This window comes from Lissotriton helveticus, chromosome 1_1, assembly GCF_964261635.1.
Source record: "Lissotriton helveticus chromosome 1_1, aLisHel1.1, whole genome shotgun sequence".
Lineage (NCBI taxonomy): Eukaryota > Metazoa > Chordata > Amphibia > Caudata > Salamandridae > Lissotriton > Lissotriton helveticus.
In genome coordinates, this window is record NC_136057.1 from 149,004,921 (window position 1) to 149,024,467 (window position 19,547).

General features: G+C 46.9%; 1 protein-coding gene across 1 annotated transcript in view; it reads left to right on the forward strand.

Annotated features, from left to right (window-relative positions):
• The first annotated feature begins 334 nt into the window (after nucleotides 1–334).
• The window catches only part of LOC144768336 (carnosine synthase 1-like), a 557,293-nt gene continuing 538,080 nt past the window's right edge, over nucleotides 335–19,547 (forward strand). The window contains exon 1 of the mRNA XM_078651937.1: nucleotides 335–364. The gene's annotated coding sequence lies outside the window, so the exon portion shown is untranslated. The remainder of the gene's footprint in view (nucleotides 365–19,547) is intronic.

A 19,547-nucleotide genomic window follows, 5' to 3' on the forward strand; every position in this document is an offset into this window, starting at 1 on the left:
TCATTAGAAGATTTTTACTATCTTTCCCTCTAAATATCGAAAACATAAAGAACACAGATTGGATGACACCAGGCAGCCTAAATCATTTTGTTGTTACAGTTTTCTTCTGCAGTGACATGGCACTTGCTCAGTGAGGGTGGTGCAAACAGCAGATGACTTCTCATGCTAAAATAAAGTCAACAAGGTTGGAAAATACATAAAAAAAAATTAGGGAAGCATTTACTGATCAAACCTATGAATATTAATGATACAAATTCAAACATTTGAACAAACGTCTTTCCCAGCTTGAGAGGCATTTATAAACACACCCGGGGTCCACTGCTGGAGACAAGGTGCCAGAACCAGCGGGGTCGAGGATACAAAGGTACAGTGATGGATTAAGACACTGTTATTTAGAATGCTGGTGCCAGAGCAGATACATTGTTGTGCCTGCGGTGTGAAAACTGCTCAGGTTGTGAATGTGAGGACTGATGCAGAAATACTTTCATTACAGTACATGTATGTATGGCTTGTAAAATGCATAAATCTAGCAATTAGCACTTTGTGGTGGACTGCACAGGCCAGGGCAATGTGGAGTTCTCGGGTGGTACAAAGCTACAAAGCAGCTGGAAGAAATGACTTTACCTGTGTATTAGGTGCTGATGTTAGACTGGAGACAGCTAGAATGCTCCATTTTTGTGTCTGAATGTATTTTATGGGAAGATTAATCTGGATTCCAAAATACTGTTTATGTATGTATGCCCTTTTTGGATGAATGACTACTGAATAAAATGATTATTATTACATTAATTAAAGTATGTGGCGTTGATGACATGAAATAAAACAAAGACAATCATTGAGTTTACGGGAGGCGTTTTAGTTAGGGAAGGGACCCCTGATGCTCTTTCACAGGCAATGATGTTTAACTCATCTCACTGAGATGGGGATTATCTTAGACACAGTGGTGCCGAACCCATGGAACACAGACCAGTGGGGTGTGGAGAGATTTAGGTGAACACACAAGAGAAGTGTAGTGATGCCACAAGATGGTGAGCTGGCAGTAAGGTGGTTGTGAAGGGAGAGGTGAACACATATAGGATGACTCCACCTGCCACAGCGGGGCTGATTCTTTCTGAGGTGCTAAGAGGCTGGGAGCCTAACTTCAAGTTGCAAGGAGAGGAGTTGGCCTAAAGGCTAGGTTGGTCGAACTCTAATCTGGGGAACCGGGTTCGAGTCTCGGCATAGACGTGCAACATCCTGTGATTCTGGGCAAATCACTTAGGGTCATATTATCAAGAACGGTGATAAAATTAGCAGGAAACGGCTGCTAAAGCAGCGATAATGGGCTTGCTAATATGCCCTTGTAAATTTCTATAGCAGCCCAGGTTAACACCAGAACCTGGCCTGCAATGGGAATTCACAAGAGCATATTATCGCCGCTTTAGCAGCAGTTTCCTGCTATTAAAGCGGCAATAATTGTATCGCTGTTCTTGATAATATGCCCCTTCATCTCCCCGTGCCAAACAAAATGATTGTGTCGTCTTGTAATGCAACTGGTGCTGGTGTAAAGCGCTCTGATACCCGATACCATCGGGTCAAGTTTACGCTATATAAAACTCCGTAAAATAAAATATATCTTGAATGAGTTTCCTATATTTTGACAAGAAACAAGATAAGACCGAAGTGAAATATGATTATATGAGTGAATGTTTTAGACAAGAGTTGATGAGATGGGTAAATCTAATTAAATTAGGATTCTGCAAGTATTCAGAGCGCATAAGGAACTGGAGAAGTTACATGTGTGGTCTCCATGGCTGACTGGGGTTTACAAAACCTGAAGAGGATGTCTCTGTGTGAAGAGTTGTGTCATAGTAGTTTTCCTCTGTGTGGATGAGTAAGAGGGTATGCATGTGTGAGAGGAAGGTTTGGAGAGGGTACTGTGTTCTCTTGTCACAAAGGGCGATGTGTAAAAGCTAATCCCTGCTGTCAACCCCTCAACTGTTGATGATTCCCCATTCAAAGTGCTGTCTCCTTTTCTTGATGTCTTTAGTACTGCACACTTAAGCCTTCGTAACTTTTTTCCACAAAAGCTATCCAAGGCGGATTTGCATCTTTTTCCCACACATCTAAGGGATACTGAAGGTACCCATGGTTTGTGGATTTCCCTAGAAGAAACCGGGAAAATAGCCATAATTATAGCAAAATGCAGTTTGTTTGAAAGATGGGGAAAAGTGCTGTGCAAGAGAGCACACGATTGTTTCCCTACAAATTGCATCAAGAAATGGCTTGTTGTGGTAAGATCACACCCTTCTGAACTTTCAGGAGTTAACAAAAAAATAGTTTTTACCACAGTTTTTTGATTTCCTAAGCAGTAGCCAATTTTTCCACTTTGTGGTGGATACAAGTGTGTAATCCATGGGTGAATCTGGTAAGCTATACATTTCTGAAATGTACACTAAGTTCTAAAATCAGAAAGGGTTTTTTCATGTAGATCAATCACGGTTTCCCCCGAGAAACTAATCATTGAATTAAAAAAATATGAAAATACATAGGGAAACCAGCAATAGCAGACAATGTCTTCATCTGTATTTTTTTGCCCCTATCACAGATTTAACCAAAATATTATTACAGTTTGTCCGTTAGACCCTTCTGGTTGAAGAAACATATTGTGGTTTTTAGTTGCCTACAAACAGGTGACACTCAGAGCCGACAATTGAGTTGCAGCTTGCATAATGATATTTCATTGTGTACCGACCATGCATTAATTCATAAGGTAAAATTTCATGAATGAACCATGAGTTCGCAGAAGCACGCATTTTAGAGATGGGCTTCAGATACTGAGTTTAGGAATAATGAATATTTGCACAACTCTGAATTTGAAGTTATCCATATTATCATTTAATTCAGAGAGCATATATCTAAATGTATTCTTTCTTCCACATTGGATTTCATTTGGAAGAAACAATAACTGCTAATAACAAATATTCTATTATTCTGTTTTCCCCCACTTGTTTTGATAAACACAATACCCCACTTGTGTGGATGGCCTATTTGCTGCAACAAAAAGGTCCCAAAATGCAATTTGGAGGCATTGTAGCAGGGACTCTGCTCATACACAGAACTGTGCATTGAGACTTGGAACCTCAGTGAATTAGGGTGTACCAAAACTCACCTTAGTAGCCAAAATCCCCTACCAGACTAGCAATCAGTGTCTCATTGGTTCTTCCATACCCCAAATGATAAGACAACCCAGAACATGGAACTTAGAATACCTCAGGCAATGTGGAACACATGAACACTCTTTCGTTATACACTCATACTAGTCCAAAAAAACTGGGAGTAAATGAAGACACATGCAAGTTTGAAATATTTATTTCTCATGCCGTGTTCTCAGGCGCAGTATCTTAGCTAATACAAGCAGACATATTATAAGCAAAAAGATTATCAGCATAGTTACTATTCCATAAAATACAAAAGGAGAAAGCATGTTAAAATGCTAAATGGAAATAGGCTAGATTACACCTAGATTTCACGCTCCCTCGCTATTAGGTTATTTTATATCTACAGAAGGTCTCTTGGGTTTACAAGGGCGGCCCCATACCTCAGGTCCTAGTAGAAATGGATCACATAATTTTCTACACCAGCTCTCTGCATGCAAATGTTCTCCAAAGTGTGTGTTTGCATGCCTATGCGGTGCATTATTAAACGCGCCCAAAATCAGAGGTGGCCACAGCTGCATATATGTTATGTCTTGAACGTGCGCTGATCAGACCGGACAACAACCACTGTGTTGAAATAACCTTGAAGGCCCCGGCACTCAGTGTTCAGACAAAGCTTACCAAACAAAGCTGCTACTATAGGAAAACATATTATTCTCGTGTGAAGCAAAACAGTCTGCTAAACTCTAAACATTTTGTAATAATGTGTGCCGTGTGCAAAGGCAGCAGAAAGGAAAAATGGCGTTTAAACTTCTAATAAGCTAATGCACACTTAACACAGTGTAAATGCAAGGCACATCCCCATGACAGCATCAAGTGTTCATCATGGAAACTGACCCATTTTGACAAGGTGGGAAGCTGTTGTATTTGAGCCAGGACTCGTCCGCCACCTACTTAACCCAGATATTTGTTAGAACTAGACACCAGGAGAGTCCAATGTGGTGTGAGTGTGTGACTGAGCCTGTAACCTGAGACAAAACTGATTAATTCATGGAACATGCAAAGACCACAGTGATAATACATTGACTTCAGAGGGTCACAGTTTTCATCTGTACCTATCTCAGGTGATAGGCACATTCATAAATGTTGGATAACATTTTTACTATGAGAAATATGGGAATGCTGGGTGCTACCAACATTGTGGCTCCCCATAGATTGGAAAATGAAGTGGGATCCGCACGTCACCCCACTCTGAATTCCACTCTGAGTCCAGAAGGCGTATTGGGGCCTGATGGGAGTTGAGGGGAAGATTAGAGGTAAAACTCTCCAAGCTGCCCCCCACCTCGTACAAGGAATGACTAGTGGGGCCATTATGGGGTGGGGGCATGACCTGCACCCTTTCAATTTAATTAATTAATTTTGTTCTGGTGTCTAATGGTCCATTGCCAAATCAGAGAGGCAGATTGGAGATAACCCACCAACCTGCTGGCCTTGGGGTGGGCAACAAGAATGCTGAGTTCATTTTTGCAAGAGGGGCATGGCCAGTTTGTTTGATTGGCGAAAACATCCCTTTTTTGACAAAGTTTCACCTGTCTGCAACCTCCTCCTTGAGGAGCAGATTCAGGGTAAACCTCCTAGTCTCTTTCTGGGTGGGCAGGAGATGCAGAAAGACTGATGGGCCTGTTATGGCATACCTTGATGCCTGGGTGGGATGCCTCCAATCGTAATATTCCTGGCATCTCTTTGTTTCTTGGTGAGTGCTGAGCAGGCCTGGTTCTAGCGGGTGCGCCAGGCCCATCCAAACATGAGCCTGGCCCACCCAAACAAGAACAAAGTGATACCAGAGGGGATGATGGACAGAGCGTTTGAGCATATCAATCAACTCTCCCCCAGTAAACTGATCTGGGTTTAATCCCATCCAATCTTTAGCTCACTCCACCACCCCAGTTCTGACATTTCCATATGCAAATCAGTCTGACCCTGTGCCTCATGGGAACAACCCAGCCCGAACTGTCAAGCTATGTCATCCCTGTACCGGAAGCAAGCATCCTGGGATTCATAATCCTCATCAGCAAGGCTATCTTGAATCCAGTGGTAGAGTGAGCAAGGGACCCACGTCTGGGCATACCCTGCCAACTTAGGGCGAACAAAGCCATACCAAAGGGGATGATGGACAGCGCGTTTGAGCAAATGAAACACTCACCCCCAGTTAACTGATCTGGGTTTAATCCCTCACCATTCTTTAGATCACTCCACCACTCCAGTTCAGACATGGCAATATGCAAATCAGTCTGACCCAGTGCCTCATGGGAACAGTGCAGCCCGAACTGCCAAGCCATGTCTTCCCTGGACCGGAATCAAGCATGCTGGGACTGGTTTCGGATTCATAATCCTCATCAGCCAGGCTATCTTGAATCTAGTGGTCGAGTGAGCAAGGGACCCACGTCTGGGCATTCCCTGCCAACTTAGAGCGAACAAAGCAATACCAAAGGGGATGATGGACGGAGCGTTTCAGCAAATCAAACACTCACACCCAGTCAACTGATCTGGGTTTAATCCCTCACCATTCTTTAGCTGACTCCCTCACCCCAGTTCAGATATGACCATATGCAAATCAGTCTGACCCTGTGCCTCATGGGAACAGTCCAGCCCGAACGGTTGTATTTTCTCAATGTGTCCAGGTAAGACGTTGGACCCTAGATAGATCCCTCCTATTACAGGAAGGTTAAGAAAATGACCTACTAAAGCATATAAAGGAGTATTTTGAAATCAATAACACCACTGCGTCAGAACAAACTGTATGGGAAGCATTTAAGTCTTACTTAAGGGGGGTACTTTCTACCATAATGATACAGAGAAATATAAGTAGGAAGAAGACAGAGGAAGATTCGCTCTATAAAATCAAACAAAAGGAGCAAGAGCTACAAAGAGCCTCACTAGAGCAACAAACCAACTTGCCTTCCATTCAGAAGGAGCTAGAGAACTTAAAAGTCAAATACCAGGCAAATCTTGAAAAGACCATCAAAGAGAGGTGGGATGCTAGTAGATTGCAGAACTTCTCCTATGGCGAAAAATGTTGTCGTATTTTGGCTTGGAAGGCCAGGTCCGATCGAACTAGAAACCAGATAACCAGGCTAAAGATACAGAGCTCTGGCGAAATAACATTTAATAATGAGGAGCTATTGGAAGAAGTTAAGCTATATATGTAGAACCTATATACAGGTATAGACAATAAAACTTCCACTGAAGAAGCAGCTCACTGGCTGGAGGAGCTCAACCTCCCACACTTAAAGAATGAGGATAGTTCAATGCTAGGCTCTTTGATTAAAGAGGGGGAGATTCACGATCAGCTCAAAAGAATGGCCAGAGGAAAATCAGCTGGCCCAGATGGGCTTCCAGTTGAAGTTTATCAAATGGGGGCAGCCATAGTAGTTCCAATTCTTATGTCTCTATTTAATAAGATACATTTTGAGGGACAGTCTATCCCACCGACCTGGCTGGAAGCCACAGTAACGTTAGTTCTAAAGCCCAATAAGGAACCGCTGACAGTTGAGTCATATAGGCCAATCTCGCTGCTAAATATAGATTATAAGATGTTTGCTGGGGTTTTGGCGGCGAGATTGGCCAAAGTAATTAAGTCCTTAATACATGAGGATCAGAGGGGCTTTATGCCAGGCAGGCAGTTAAATGAACTGACCCATCAAGCCATTGCTGCAATAGACTATGCTTCAGAGCAAAAAAAACCCTTGACTATCGTGGCAATCGATGCCGCTAAGGCCTTTGACCAGGTCCACTGGTTATATCTATGGGAGGCTCTGTCTAAGTTTGGCATTCCAGCTAATTTTATAGCATCCATAAAAGCGCTATATCATAGTCCTAAGGCCAAGTTCCTTGTAAATAATCTGCTAACAGATTGGGTTCAAATAACACGGGGTACCAGACAGGGATGCTCCCTGTCTCCTCTATTGTTTAATCTTTATATAGAGCCTTTGGTAAACCAGTTAAGATCTGATACTCTGATTAAACCCTTCCAGATTAATGAGTTAGACCTGAGATTTGCACTATATGCTGATGACCTCCTAATGTATACATCTAATCCTGAGATATCCATCCACCGCCTATTTCATCATGCCAAAAGTTTTGGGGTGATCTCAGGATATAGAATTAATAAAGAAAAAACGGAGGTCATGCAATGGAATTATGAGGATAAACTTCCTGAATCAAAACCCCGGATGAGATACCTTGGAATTCATTTAGTTCAGAACATTGTAGAAACATCCAAGGTGAATTTGGATAGAGTTTACAAGGACATCTGTGGGACTTTACAACGTTGGTCTGGCCTACCACTAAACATCTTTGAAAGGGTTAATTTAATTAAGATGGTTATTTTGCCAAAGGTTACTTTCCTTTTTAATTCAATACCCTTGTCATTTGATCCTAAAGATATTGCCAAACTACAGGGAAGAATCGGATCCTTCATCTGGAATTGTAAATCGCCCAGAATTTCTTTAAAAAAATTGCAACGGAAATTGAAAGCTGGAGGACTTGCCATGCCAGATATTTTGTATTATTGTCATTCTTTTCACTTTAAAAACTTCAGGTGTATGGCAGACAAAGCTGATACATCTTCTTTAGGACGGCTATTCCAGGCGTTATTACATGGCACCCCTTTAGGGCAAGAATTCTTTTTGTTTAAATTTGGGGATCCAAGATTTTACAAGAAGGTTAGATTAAAGGTGCTAGGAACTGCCCTGAGAAACTGGGTGTTTGTGAGAAAGAAACTGGGTATTCCCTATTACACTCCCCAGGCCCCTATATGGGATTCGCCTGGGATGCCAGAATGTCTCAGAGACCAATTATCAATTCCTCTTTAAACAGCCGGTATTATGCAATGGCAGGATCTTACGGATAATTCCCAGCTACTGGGGTGGGATTCACTCTCCAGGTTGACAAATGGAACTCTCACCAGATTCAAATACTATCAGCTATCTAGCTGGTGGTCTACCATTCCATGGGAGTTCACAACCAACCCAAAATTTGAATCTGTGATGAGAAAGGGTAAATGGAAAAAGGAGATTTCCTTTTGGTATGAGGCCTTAAATGAGAAGGATGAAATCTCAGAGAGTGAACTTAACAAACTCTGGGGAGGTATAGACGACCTGCAATGTGATAACTTGTTAGCATTATGGGGAGACTCCTTTAAATTGTTAAACATAGTGGTGAAATCTGCCCCCTTAAAGCGCAATCATCTGTTCACCCTAAACAGAGTCTACATAACTCCAAAAAAACTGGTTAAAATTACAAAGCTGGAATATAGCTGTCCACGTTGTAAGGCCCCTGCGGTAGACGATATACACATGTTCGCAGAATGTCCAAGTTTGTTACCCTATTGGACTAAAATTGGAGAGTTCATATCTGACGTACTAGGCATAAATATTGAGATCTCTTCTAGGATAATTTTTTTTGGGTTAGGGGCAGAATACCAGCTTCAGGATCTGATGACTAAATTCATCTTTTATATAATTATTCTATCAAGGCGTGAAATTTGTAAGGCCTGGAAGTCAGAGAATGCCCCTACATTCACGGAATGCCTGAAATATATTATCAATGTGAGTGAGTCCGATATGGCTTGTGATAGTTCTAGTCAAGATAAGATCTGGGCGGCCCTCGTGGTTTGGCGGAACCGATGACAGTGTTCCTATGATTTCACCTGGGTACTGTTGGTGCTTGTTCTCCTGCCGAAGAAAGGGTTTTCAAGGTCGAAATGGTATGGAGCGGACATAGCAAACAGCCAAGTCTAGATCGGGGTCTTCACCCTCCTTCCCTACAAAGGTCATAATCCTCGAGGTTTCGTGCATCGTAATGTAGGGAGGAGGAGATGCCCTAGCTAGAACACCCAATCTGGTATATGAGGAATACAAAAAAATTTAAAAAAAAGTCCTGCCCGAACTGCCAAGCCATGTCTTCCCTGGACCGGAAACAAGCATCCTGGGCCCGGTTTGGGATTCATAATCCTCATCAGCCAGGCTATCTTGAATCAGTGGTAGAGTGAGCAAGGGACCCACGACCCTGCCAACTTAGGGCGAACAAAGCGTACCAGAGGGCATGACCGTGACCGTCCTGATTTCCTCAGACACGGTCGCTCCTCCTCACGCTGCTCCTTGACCTGACACCAGACGGGTATCGTTATTGCAAGTCCACTGCCTGCATTGTTGACGCATATAATATTTAATTGTAGACGCATATAATATTTAAATTAGCACCGTACGCCATATCGCTACACATCGACTTTAAACCTGTTGAACCTGACTAATTAGCATATCACTCTAGCGCGAGTCGCCCATAGCGCGCTGCAACGCTCTTGTCATTTGTGCTGCCTTTATTTTCAATGTGTGCCTGACTGTGTCATTATATTCGCGTTTCACCATTTCTGTGTCCCAACCCTGCATCACTTTTGGCTGAGTGCCATTTTGGCTTGTTTGTTGTTGTTTTGCCTTCCCTCCCCGGATCTCCACCTTGCCTCCCGCATCCCAGCTGCTCCTCCCTCCCACAGATCGTCAGGCTCCACTCTCCCTCGAGTCCTCTGTGACCGTCCTGATTTCCTCAGACTCGGTCGCTCCTCCTCACGCTGCTCCTTGACCTGACACCAGACGGGTATCGTTATTGCAAGTCCACCGCCTGCATTGTTGACGCATATAATATTTAATTGTAGACGCATATAATATTTAAATTAGCACCGTACGCCAGATCGCTACACATCGACTTTAAACCTGTTGAACCTGACTAATTAGCATATCACTGTAGCGCGAGTCGCCCATAGTGCGCTGCAACGCTCTTGTCATTTGTGCTGCCTTTATTTTCAATGTGTGCCTGACTGTGTCATTATATTCGCGTTTCACCATTTCTGTGTCCCAACCCTGCATCGCTTTTGGCTGAGTGCCATTTTGGCTTGTTTGTTGTTGTTTTGCCTTCCCTCCCCGGATCTCCACCCCGCCTCCCGCATCCCATCTGCTCCTCCCTCCCACAGATCGTCAGGCTCCACTCTTCCTCGAGTCCTCTGTGACCGTCCTGATTTCCTCAGACACGGTCGCTCCTCCTCACGCTGCTCCTTCACCTGACACCAGACGGGTATCGTTATTGCAAGTCGACCGCCTGCATTGTTGACGCATATAATATTTAATTGTAGACGCATATAGTATTTAAATTAGCACCGAACGCCAGATCGCTACACATCGACTTTAAACCTGTTGAACCTGACTAATTAGCATATCACCTTAGCGCGAGTCGCCGATAGCGCGCTGCAACACTCTTGTCATTTGTGCTGCCTTTATTTTCAATGTGTACCTGACTGTGTCATTATATTCGCGTTTCACCATTTCTGTGTCCCAACCCTGCATCGCTTTTGGCTGAGTGCCATTTTGGCTTGTTTGTTGTTGTTTTGCCTTCCCTCCCCGGATCTCCACCCTGCCTCCCGCATCCCAGCTGCTCCTCCCTCGCCCCTCCCCTCCCACTATCCACATATGACAGATGCTCCCGCGCGCAGCGTTCACGCGCAGCGGTCGCGCCCCATGCGTGCCGAAGGTGCGCCAAAGGTAAGCCCGTCTACGCCCGTCCGCGCCTGGACCGCGCCCAGCGCCAGACCCCCTGACCCCCGCAAACCGCACTCCTCCCGCATAACGTATGACGCCTCCACCCTCTTAGCCCTTAACCCCGGAGGCACACCACAATGCTACGAAGCTGCCCCAGGACGTACCCACGGTCCCTTCGCTTGCCACTCCTGCAAGTTCGCCTGCATCAAGACCCACACCAAACCCACGACCTCCAAAAACAGCTCCGACTCTAACCACCTGAAATGCATCCTGCTAAACACCCGCTCGATCCACAAACACGCCACAGAACTCTGGGACCTACTCGACACTGCGTCACCGGACATCGCCTTCCTTACAGAAACCTGGATGAACGCATCATCAGCACCCGACGTCACCATCGCCATCCCGGACGCGTACAAGATCATCCGAAAAGACCGTACCAACCAAACAGGAGGCGGCATCGCCATCGTCCATAAGAACACCATCAGAATCACGACCAGCTTCCACGACTACCTTGCTACCGCCGAACACCTCCACTTCCAGATCCACACCGACCCCAGGAACACACTCAGAGGCACCCTCATCTACAGACCACCAGGAACCCGTAAACAATTCAGCGAAGACATCACTGACTTCATAAGCCCACATGCCCTCCCCTCCGAAAACTACATTCTACTGGGAGACTTCAATTTCCACCTAGAAAAGAAAAACAACTGCAACACCACCACCCTTCTGGACAACCTGGCCAATCTCGGACTCAATCAACTTGTTGACACCCCCACCCACTTAGCCGGTCACACGCTCGACCCTATCTTCACCTCCAGCAAACACATCTCCTTCAATCATACCACAGCTCTCCATTGGACAGACCACAGCTGTGTTCACTTCAGCTACAAAACTACCAAGGCTCACAACCCCCCACAACCTATTCCTCGAAGAAACTGGAACAAAATCACCACCGACCAACTCATCACATCGCTCAACCAAAACCCTCCAGCCCTCTCATCGGACCCAAACGAAGCTGCCACCAAACTCAAACAATGGATCACTCACAGCGCTGACGAATTAGCACCCCTAAAAAACCAGCATATCAAACAAGGTAGCAAAAAGGCCCCCTGGTTCAACAATGACCTTGAGAATTCCAAGAAACTATGCCGTACTCTCGAAAAAACATGGAGAAAAAACCCAACCACTGACAACCTGACCACCCTCAAGGCAGCCACCCGCAAACACCACCAGTTGATCCGATCCACCAAGAAATCAGCTTTCAAGGATCGACTCGACAACAACGCCTACAACAGCAAGGAACTATTCAACATCGTCAAAGAATTTACCAACCCCACCGCAGCCTCAAACGACATTACTCCCTCCGAAGACCTCTGCGACTCGTTATCCTCTTTCTTCTACAACAAAATCGCCGACATACATAACAGCTTTAAGAACATTTCAAAAGAACAGCCCACCTCACACACCTCCAAACCCGAACCGCTCCCTAACAACCTTAACGCCTGGAACCCAATCACCACTGAAGACACCATCCGCCTAATGAAATCCATCCATTCAGGCTCACCAACCGACCCCTGTCCCCACCACATCTTCAACAAAGCAGACTCCATCATCGCACCCCATCTCCGTGATGTCATCAACTGCTCCTTCAACTCCGCTACCTTCCCAGAAGCTGGAAACACGCCGAACTCACTGCCCTCCTGAAGAAACCCACAGCTGACCCATCTGAACTTAAGAACTACCGCCCCATTTCCCTCCTCCCTTTCCCTGCCAAAGTCATTGAGAAAGCCGTCAATAGCCAGCTCGCCGCCTTCCTTGAATCCAACAACTCCCTCGACCCCTCACAGTCCGGCTTTCGAGCCAAACACAGCACCGAAACCGCCCTCATTGCAGCAACAGATGACATCCGAACACTACTGGACAACGGAGAAACAGCTGCCCTCATCCTACTCGACCTCTCCGCCGCCTTCGACACAGTCTGTCATAGCACCCTCATACAACGCCTCAGCAACGTCGGAATACAAGGGAAAGCCTTGGACTGGATCATCTCGTTCCTCGCTGGGAGAACCCAGAAAGTCCGACTCCCCCCATTCAAATCAGAGACCACCGAAGTCATCTGCGGAGTCCCACAAGGATCATCACTCAGCCCCACCCTCTTCAACGTCTACATGAGTCCCCTCGCATCCATCGCGCGACAACACAACCTCAACATCATCTCCTACGCTGACAACACCCAGCTGATCCTTTCCCTCACCAAAAACCCTAACACCGCCAAAACCAATCTTCATGAAGGCATGAAAGAAGTAGCCGAATGGATGAAAAACAGCCGCCTAAAACTTAACTCAGACAAAACTGAAGTTTTCATCCTAGGATCTTCACCCTCTGCCTGGGACGACTCTTGGTGGCCATCGGCCCTGGCCACAGCACCCATACCCACAGACCACGCACGCAACCTGGGCTTCATCCTAGACTCCTCCCTCTCGATGACCAGACAAGTTAACGCAGTTTCATCCTCTTGCTTCAACGTACTCCGTATGCTCAAAAAAATCTTCCGTTGGATCCCCACCGAAACAAGAAAGACGGTCACCCACGCACTGGTCACTAGCCGACTGGACTATGGAAACACCCTCTACGCCGGAACCACAGCCAAATTACAGAAAAAACTCCAACGCATCCAAAATGCATCGGCCAGACTCATATTGGACATCCCTCGCCAAGCTCACATTACCGGCCACCTGAAAGACCTCCACTGGCTTCCCGTCAACAAGAGAATAACGTTCCGTCTCCTCACCCACGCTCACAAGGCCCTCTACAAACTAGGACCCGAATGCCTCAACACACGACTGTCCTTCTACACACCCACCCGCCAACTAAGATCCTCCAACCAAGCGCTTGCCGCAGTTCCGCGCATCCACAGATTCACCATGGGAGGAAGATCCTTCTCCTACCTGGCGGCCAAGACCTGGAACTCTCTCCCCACTCACCTCCGCCTCACACAGAACCACATTTCCTTCAGAAAGGAACTTAAAACCTGGCTATTCGATAAATAATGCACCCCCTCCCACAAGTGCCTTGAGACAAATTTCTGAACTTGAACTTGAACATGATGGAGGAAGCGTTTGAGCAAATCAAACACTCACCCCGAGTCAACTGATCTGGGTTTAATCCATCACCATTCTTTAGCTCACTTGACCACCCCAGTTCGGACATGGCCATATGCAAATCAGTCTGACCCTGTGCCTCATGGAAACAGTCCAGCCGGAACTGCCAAGCCATGTCTTCCCTGGACCAGAAACAAGCATCCTTGGACCGGTTTCGGATTCATAATCCTTATCAGCCAGGCTATCTTGAATCCAGTGGTAGAGTGAGCAAGGGACCCACGTCTGGGCATACCCTGCCAACTTAGGGTGAACAAAGCGATACCAAAGGGGATGATGGACGGAGCGTTTGAGCAAATCAAACACTCACCCCAAGTCAACTGATCTGGGTTTAATCCCTCACCATTCTTTAGCTTACTCCACCACCCCAGTTCAGACATGGCCATATGCAAATCAGTCCGATCCTGTGCCTCATGGGAACAGTCCAGCCCGAACTGCCAAGCCATGTCTTCCCTGGACTGGAAACAAGCATCTTGGGACCGGTTTCGGATTCATAATCCTCATCAGCCAGGCTATCTTGAATCCAGTGGTAGAGTGAGCAAGGGACCCACGTCTGGGCATACCCTGCCAACTTGGGGCGAACAAAGCGATACCAAAGGGGATGATGGATGGAGCGTTTGAGCAAATCAAACACTCACCTCCAGTCAACTGATCTGGGTTTAATCCCTCACCATTCTTTAGCTCACTCCACCACCCCAGTTCAGACATGGCCATATGCAAATCAGTCCAATCCTGTGCCTCATGGGAACAGTCCAGCCCGAACTGCCAAGCCATGTCTTGCCTGGACCAGAAACAAGCATCCCGGGATTTATTCAAACGCTCTGTCCATCATCCCCTTGGGTACCACCCAAACAAGAGACTTGGCCCTCGCAGGGAGGACATGAAGGCCAATAGAAAATGACATCTTTCATTTAAAACGTTCCTAAAAACGTTGCTTTTCTTCCTTTCTGGGAGTTACGTGATTGGGCCTGGGCTCTTTCTCACAGGCACCCCCAATCATGCATCTCATTTTAGAAGGTGGGCTGTGTTGTGCAAGTACAGTGGGGCATGGCGAAGGGGAAACATTCTTTATTTGCCACTGAGTTACTTCAATCCTGCTGTGTATTCAGCGCTGGAGAAAAGAAGTTTGATTATCCTTATTCACCTTTCCTGACCCCTGCAGCAGCTTATCAGATCAGGCTGTAACACAAAGTGTGACTAACTGAGTAGGTAAGAGAATGTGTTACTATTTGTTCTTTTTTTTTTTTAAATCTGCACAGGCCCAGCAAGGCACATACTTTGAGTTAGGTTCATTTAAATAGTTTTTTCAATATAATGGCCATGGATGCAAAACAACAATAAAAATGTCCAAGTAACTGGTGATCCGCTGGAGTGCAATCCTTTGTCTGTTGGTAGTTTTGAAATGCAGATAAGATGTATTTTATATGGATAGCTCAGTCGGTTACTACCCTTGTCACAGAGAATATTTTGTTACTTGCACTTCAGAAATGACAATCCAAACACAGGACAGTGGCCTATGAACTGTCATCAAAGAGCTGCATGCAAATCTCAATGGTATAGTTAGAACTTCACTTTTTTTGTGTTGCTATATAGTTAGAACTTCCCCAGTCTTTCATTATTTTAATGTTTATTAAAAGAGTTTGGGCAGATATACAATTTTATTAGTAAAGTGAACCCCCAACCACTGGGGTATGCTTTAAATCCTGAGTTTGCGCTTCCCCAGTCCAAATCCCCTTAAAATATACTGCCCGCCAGTATGGATGACAACTGATTCCTACACGTTGTAATCCTCATTGGCGTTTGTGACATTCCCTTTAGGCTGATTTACATACTTGTATGATTCATTGTCTCTGTATAATGTGTGCATGATGTAAAGCACTGTGACACCCTACACTGATATAAGTAGTGCTATACAACAAATTAAATGCATATGAGAGAAGGGATATGGAGAGATGAGGGGGAATGTTGTACTAAAGGTATATGCAGAGAAAGTGGTCACTGGTGGGGCGTCAAAAAATACTTTCGCTCTAGTGCTAAAGCCGGCCCTGTCATGGTCTTTCTGTTTTTGTTGATTTAATTAGTAGTCAGGTCATTAGGGCAACTGTGGAACATATTTTAAAGTGCATGCTAATAATATTTACTGATATATTCAATATTTGAAGTTTGAAGGGGATTTTAGTAATGTTTTTTGGTGGAATAATGAAAGTGGAGCTGGATGGTGGCTGATATGAGGCTGAGGCCCAAGGTCAGCTGTGAGCTAAGGTGCACAGGAGAGGGATGGTAGAAAAGTGGATAATCAGACCTGGAAGTACTTATGTTGAAGCCTGGCCCGCTGGAATTTGAGGGTTTGCACTTAGGTCCAGATATTGCTCTTACTTTCAAATAACTCCCCACATGCTCTGTATACCCACAGAATCGATCTGTTGTATCATGGTGACTGTTTGCAAGTAGATATGATGTAATCTAGGTCATGTAGGATACCACAAGAAGCAACAAATTGTGCCCGCAGTGGCCCACCCAACTGCACCCTAGGCTCACCCAAATAAAAAATTCCTGGAGCTGGGCCTGGTGCAGAGTGGAGGTAAAACCTGCAATTACCGTTCAAGGGCCAGACAGACTGAAGTTGAATGTTTATGGGCAGGAGCGCACTGGTCCATGCTCATATAGCCACTCCCCCTACAAAGAAATTAACCCTGGCGTCCAGCGGATTCCCCCGATCATATCTTTTCTTCATTCGCAAAAGACCAGCGGGTACGCTCACCAGTTTCCTGGTGGCCGGTAGCTGACAACACTGAGGTGAGCGAGGAGTCGGGCGGCACGGGCTCATCTTGATGGGGGTTGTTGCAGCTTAAAGGACACGTGTCTCTCTCCCCAGGCAGTGGCATTTGCGGTGTTCGAAGCTCCCAAATTCAGGCTCCGAAGGAAGGAAGTAGTGAACTAAAAAAAGTTTATTGAGGTCATATAGACCCAGATTGTTGCTGGCAAGCAGCTGGCGACCCGTGCTTCATTCGGGAAAAACTGATTAAGGCTGTTTATCCAGCAGAGGGTTCCCCGTCGCCTTTGGTTGATAAAACATTACGACCTTACTGCATGGCTATTTTGGCACAGAGAAAATCAAGGATAAGGGTGCCCCTGAGTGATTGTAAGGAGCTTGAGCCAAGAAGCATGCAGTATTCAGAACAGCGGCTACTGGAGCCGTCAGCCAGACCTAGCTTCCCGAGTTTGTGCCTCTTGTTTCATTCTCAGCAAATGTAACCACAAAAGTAACTGCTACAGCATCAATCAATCAATCAATCATATCACTTGTAAAGCGCACAACTCACCCGTGAGGGTCTCAAGACGCTGGGGTGGGGAATGCTGCTACTGCTCGAAAAGCCAGGTCTTGAGGAGTTTTCTGAAGGTCAGCAGGTCTTGGGTCTGCCGTAGGTGGATGGGGAGGGGGTTCCAGGTCTTGGCGGCAAGGTGGGAGAATGATCTGCCACCAGAGGTCGCTCTTCGGAAGCGGGGGACTGTGGCGAGGGCGAGGTCGGCGGAGCGGAGCTGGCGGGTGAGGGTGTAGAATCTGAGTCGTCTGTTGAGGTACATTGGTCCAGTGTTGTGGAGTGCCTTGTGTGCGTGGGTGAGGAGCTTGAAGGTTCTCCTCTTGTGGACCGGGAGCCAGTGCAGGTCTCTCAGGTGGGGTGTGATGTGGCTGCGGCAAGGGATGTCGAGGATCAAGCGTGCAGAGGCATTCTGGATGCATTGGAGCCGTCTCAGGAGTTTGGAGGAGGCTTTTCCGTAGTCCAACCTGCTGCTGATGAGGGCCTGGGTGACCGTTCTTCTTGTTTCAGTGGGGATCCACTCATAGATCCAGTGGAGCATGCGGAGGGTGCTCAAGCAGGAGGCATTGACCTTAGTCATCGAGAGGGTGGAGTTGAGGATGACTCCTAGGTTGCATGCGTGGTTGGTGGGTGTTGGAGCGGTTCCCAGTGCGGTTGGCCACCAGTAGTCATCCCAGGCCGAAGGGGTGGATCTGAGTATGAGGACCTCCGTCTTGTCCGAGTTCAGCTTCAGTCGGCTGTTCCTCATCCATTCAGCGACGGCCTTCATCCCTTTGTGAAGGTTGGTTTTGGCGGTGTGGGGATCCTTGGTGAGGGAGAGGATTAGCTGGGTGTCATCGGCATATGAGATGATGTTGAGGTCGTGCCAACGGGCGACGTGGGCGAGCGGTGCCATGTAGATGTTAAACAAAGTTGGGCTGAGGGATGAGCCCTGGGGTACGCCCCAGATGATCTCGTTGGCTTCGGAGTGGAAGGGGGGAAGGCAGACGCTCTGTGTTCTGCCGGAGAGGAAGGAGGTGGTCTAGTCCAGGGCCTTCTCTTGAATCCCGGCCTTGTGGAGGCGTGTTCGTAGTGTGTGGTGGCAGACCGTGTCAAAGGTAGCTGACAGGTCCAGGGGGATGAGGGCCACCATTTCTCTGTTGTCCAGCAGGGACTTGATGTCATCGGTGGCGGCGATGAGGGCAGTCTCGGTGCTGTGGTTGCTGCTGAACCCGGACTGGGAAAGATCCAGGATGTTGTTCTCCTCAAGGTAGCGGGTCTGTTTTTCGTTGACGGTCTTCTCGATGACCTTTGACGGGGAAAGGGAGCAGGGAGATGGGCCAGAAGTTCTTGAGTAAGACGTTGATCTCCGCATGCTTCCAGCTCTCCGGGAAGGTTGCTGTCTCGAAGGAGGTGTTGATGACTTTCTGGAGATGGGGTGTGATGGATGTGCTGGCTTTGTTGAAGAGGTGGTGTGGGCATGGGTCTGACGGAGATCCGGAGTGGATGATGTTCATGATGTTGATGGTGTCGTCGTCGTTGATGTTGGTCCAGGAGAGCAGGTGGTTGATGCGGATGGTGGTTGTGGGGGCGGAGGTCTCAGTGGTTGTCGGGGCGGTCGTGGTGTTAAAGCTGTTGTGGATGTCTGCGATTTTGCAGTGGAAGAAGGTGACCAGCGAGTCGCACAGGTCTTGCGAGGGTGCGACGTCGTTGGTGTTGAAGCTGGGGTTGGAGAGTTCCTTCAAGATGTTGAAGAGCTCTTTGCTGTTGTCCACGTTATTTTGTAGGCGGTCTATTAAGGAGGCCCTTTTGGAGGATCTGATGAGGTGATGGTGTCTGCGGGTGGCGTTCTTGTGGGCTGCGTGGCTGTCCGGTGCTCATTCACAGAGCCAGATCTTCTCCAGCTTTCTGCAGATGTGCTTAGAGGCACGGAGGTCTTCAGTGAACCAGCTAGCTTTCTTGTTGGTGTGACTGTTGGAGGGTTTCTTGATTGGGGCGAGGGTGTTGGCGCAGTTGTTGATCCACTGTCTGAGGTTGCGGGCAGCGGTGTCGGGGTCGGCGGTGGGCTCTGGGTGAGGGTAGTGGTTAGCTGGTCTTCGGTGACAGCTCCAGCATCGGCGAGGCATCTGTTGTGTGCGGTGGTGCGTGGTGAGTTTCTTGATGGTGAAGTGGGTGCTGCGATGGTCGGTCCAGTGAAGTTCGGTGGTGTGGTTGAAGGAGACGTGGGGGCTAGGGGAGAAGATGGGGTCAAGCATGTGACCGGCGGAGTGGGTGGTTTTTGTGACTAGTGGGCAACAATACTGAGCCCGTAGGAGAAATTAGAGGGGAAACAGCCTCGGGTAAAGTAAAGCCTAAATA